The sequence below is a fragment of the Canis aureus genome, chromosome 31 (genome assembly GCF_053574225.1).
Source record: "Canis aureus isolate CA01 chromosome 31, VMU_Caureus_v.1.0, whole genome shotgun sequence".
Taxonomy (NCBI): domain Eukaryota; kingdom Metazoa; phylum Chordata; class Mammalia; order Carnivora; family Canidae; genus Canis; species Canis aureus.
In genome coordinates, this window is record NC_135641.1 from 23,739,931 (window position 1) to 23,744,351 (window position 4,421).

The following is a 4,421-nucleotide window of genomic DNA, read 5'->3' on the forward strand; positions in this document are numbered from 1 at the left end:
TGGGTGAAATCCCCACGGAAGGGACCTCCCATCATCTCTTTCTCCAGGCCATCGGCTTAGTGAATCAAAGTCAAGCTCATTTATTTGTCACTAAGCGCTGCCGTGCACACCGCTTCCTGGCCCTTGGGAGCTGGGACTGGAATTGGTGAGCTCACTCCCACAGGGGCAGCTCTTGGGACCGCTGAGGAAACTCTTCCCATTAATCTTGGACCCCAGAGGCCCTGGGGCCTAGGCTTCGGGGAACACAGGCTCTGCGGGTGTACGGCTTCTACTGGAAAGACTTTCTTTTCTTTGCTGCACTTCACTCTGAGCAAGACTCGCTGGCTGGTGACAAGTGGATGCTCTGGGGAGGGACACACACCTTGTGCTCCTTTTGTTGTTCTGATGCAAGGCCGTCCTCCCTCCCATAGCTCACTGGGACCCTTCTTCTCCCAGGTGGCCCCTCCAGGGAAGAATCCTCTTCCTCCTTTGAGATCAGGCATGTTTCCCTTCCTGCTCCCTCAGAAACAACTGGCCCTCCCTTGGCTGTGACAGATTGTTCTATGTGGCCAGTTGGCCTACTTCTGCCCCCTGGGAAGGCTTATATGGCCAGCCTTCCACAAAGTCCAGTCTTCATGCAGGTGTTCTTAGCTTGGAATTCTGGGCTCTTCCATTAGTCTTAGTCTGGCTCTCCATTCTGTTCTCTCATTCAGTATCGCCTCCCCCTTCCTCCCTCTACCCTGCCATGTTCCCACATAGTCTTCCATAAGACTAGAGACAGCTGGTTTGGGGAGGAGGAGGTGGTTGAAGAGAGACAGACAGATAGATGGAATCAGAAAGAGCGGTCCCAAGAGATGAGAAATGGAGAGAAGTCTGCCGCATGTGTTGTCTTTGGCCCTCTAAGTCCTGATTCTGGCATTTGCAAAATGCAGGTTTAATTCTGTGATTTTTTTTTTTTACTTGAGTTATCTCAGTTTGTGCTCTATGTATTATCCCCCAAAGAGTCCTAATCAAATATCTCATGCCACCCCACCCCACCTCTCTAGGACTCTGCTGTGTGACCCCTCCTCTCTGAAGTCCTCCCTGGTGGAATCACCTGTCCTTTCCTCTCCTCCTACAGCATTTTCCACACAGTTCTGTCCACAATCCACGTGTGGTGATGATCTAAGGTGCCATTTGCCCATTTCCTCCCTCTGGGGCAGGGACTGAGTCCCTTTCCAGGCCAGAGACCAGGTATCATTTACTCAGCAAGGTATCTTCAGAAGCCCAGAACAGTGCCGCCAGGCATGGTGCTTCGTAGTGCTGGACAATGAATCAATGAAAGGATAAATTGTCAGTGCAGCCAAACACAAAAATAAGTATATCAAGCTTTCTAAAATGCCTCTGAAAAGTTTCATTCTAACTTAAGTTTTAAGCGAGATTTTTGGCCCAAGAAACATTGGACCGACAGGGACATCCACCTGAAGAGTGATTGCAGGGGTCCATGGAACTGTTTGATGGGCCCCATTGCTGTTTGCTGGGAGAACTTTCCCCTCCCCCTTTCCTGGGCATGCGTGCCATCCCCCTGGACCAGAGGGTGAGCATGGGACCCTGTCCCGGCCAATAGGAGTCTTGGCCTCACCTATAGCATCTCATTCCCCTAAATGTAAAGGTTCTGCTTGCTAAGAGAGCAGAAGGAGACCAACATGCTCATGAACCAGACGTGCAAAGGAGAGGCTGAGGGAGAGTCAGAGGTAACTTTGGATCCTCCAGCTTGTTTTTTCTTTTTTTCTTTAATTCCCTTTCTACTCTTGGAACTGTCCCCAGCATCCTTATTGGCTTTAAGAGACAGTGGATCCTCTTTCTGATTTAAGCCATTTTGGGTTCAACTTCTGAAACTGAGAACATCAAGAACCCTGATTAAGGGGCGCCTAGGTGGCTTAGTGGTTGAGTGTCTGCCTTTGGCTCAGGTTGTGATCCCGGGGTCCTGGGACCAAGACCTGCATTGAGCCTGTTTCTCCTTCTGCCTGTGTTTCTGTATCTTTGTGTCTCTTGTGAATAAATAAATAAAATCCTAAAAAAACAAAAACAAAAACAAAAAAACCTGATTAATTCAACAGTAAACCTCCTACAGGAATCTGAACCTGATGACAGGCCTATCCCTCCAAAACAGACCTGTAATGCTCGTACTTCCTTCTCGCCTTTGTTGGGTCAGGAGTTATTTGTGGACTTTACCTTCCTTCTCATGGTAGGTAGGCTAATGTCGGGGCTCAGGCAATTGCAACAGAAAAGCCCTTTGGGCTGGGTTTAAATGTGGCCTTTCTTTTTTTTTTAAGTATTTTATTTATTGATTTATTCATGAGAGACACAGATTGAGAGAGAGAGGCAGAGACACAGGCAGAGGGAGAAGCAGGCTCCGTGCAGGGAGCCTGATGTGGACTCGATCCCAGGACTCCGGGATCATGCCCTGGGCCGAAGGCAAGTGCTAAACCTCTGAGTCACCCAGGTATCCCCAAAACGTGGCCTTTCTTAACCTCATAAGTACAGTATTAAATGAAAAAAGCAAGGCACAGAGAAGTGTGTACAAGGAATAGTGACTGATGTACTGAAGCAGAAGCAGACCAGATGGAGAAAGCATAGAACACGTGTATGAAAGGTAAGCATGGAAGTACCAGCTGGATGGCAGCTCTTTGAGGGCAAGAATTTTCTACTGTTTTATCACTACTTATTTCTACTTGTCTTTCTACTGTTCCACTCCCAGAGCCTAGAATAGGTACCCAATAAGCATTTCAGTAGTAGGAGAACAGAATGAAAAGAATATCCCTGAAGAGTTACATGGGAACGTGGTATCGGCCGTAGCCTGTTGGTGGGAGAGGGGAGGGTGTCAGCCTGGAGGAGGGACGGGGGACCGAACACCTCTGTGTAGCGTGTGCGACTTTTGCACATGTGTACTCCCTCTAAAAACAAAATGGAGTAAGCATAGGAAAGCAGGACACCTTGGCTCTAAAAACAGGTGGAAAGAACAGAAGATCCGATCAAGAGTCTCTTCAGTGACCCCATGCTCCATTGCCCTGGGGGAGGAAAGGGTGATGTGGAGGCTGAGCAGCCCCCGCTCCCCCTTTGCTCAGCACCTCTGTGGGGCTCATCCGCCCCTGGTTGAAAATATGGCAAACTCTGAGTGTTTCCTGACACAGGCAAATAAGCTCCCATAAATAGCACAGCCTACTTGCTCCGAATACTGATGCAACAGGCTCTCATTTTGACAGCCAGCGCTTGACACTCTGTCAACCTCTTGGGAAGTCGTTTCTGCCTCTTCTCCACGTAGCCGATTTCACTGTCACCCCTGGAACAGGCAGGTGCCCTTAGATGGAAGGGGGGGGGCGATGTGTTTCATTTGAGCCAAGTCCTGTAACGACACCCATTCTTTGGGTTCTCGCAATATTTCCAGGTGTCCCATTTCAGTGCTCCTTTCAAAAGGTGGGGAGCAGAGGAAAGGTAGAGAATTGGTAGTTTCTAACTTTGACAGAGAATTAAGAATTTTACATAAAATATCTCACTCAAGTGCCATAACAACTTTAGGCAGGAGATGGGGTCGTTGCATTTTGTAGAGATCAGGGCCCAGATAAGCAGGTGGGCAGCAAGGCTGCCCCCCAGGCCTACCTCTGAAACACATGCCCTTTCCACCCGACTCTGCTGCTCTGTGTGATTTCTGCAGCTTACAAAGCAACTCACATGACCTTCCCCCTTTCGTCCTCCCAGCCCTGAAATCCAGGAGTTCTTTTTCATTCCCGTTTGGGGTGGACTGAATGCCTGTGTCCACCCCCCTCCATTCATATGTTGAAAATAATCCTCAATGTGAGGGCATGTGGAAGGGAGAGCTTTGAAAAGTGTCTGGATCGTGAGGGTGGAGCCCTCCTGCCCGGGATTGGAGACCTCCTCTCCTGTGTTCTCTGCAGCAGGAAGGTAACAAGTAGATGGCCAGCTGCAGGCCAGAGGTGGGCTCTCACCAGAAACTGGATCTTGGACTTGGCAGCCTCCAGAACTGAGAAATAAAGCCACCCAGTCTAAAATAACTTGTTGGGGCAGGCTGAGTGGTTAAGACACCATTGTAAGGGGGAAATTGAGGCTCAGAGATGGACACATGGAGGCAGTGTGGTGTAAGAGAGAGAGAGCACCAGTCTGGGAGCAAACAGACCTGGCTTCTACCCCTGGCTTTACCGCGGATGACCGGCTCTGGTGAGATATTTGCATTTGTTCCTATGCTGAAGTTCACACCTTCAAGTTTCTACAGTTACAGTGTCTTAATCATAATGACACTGCTTCTAGAGTGCCATCAACATTCCCATGGGAAATGGAAATGCCAAATTGCTAATAGCACCCTGGGGGCTTTGCTCCTCCTGCTACCATCACCTTCGATGATTTTTTTTATCATATTTAAGTTTATTAAAATATCAACCTTTTTT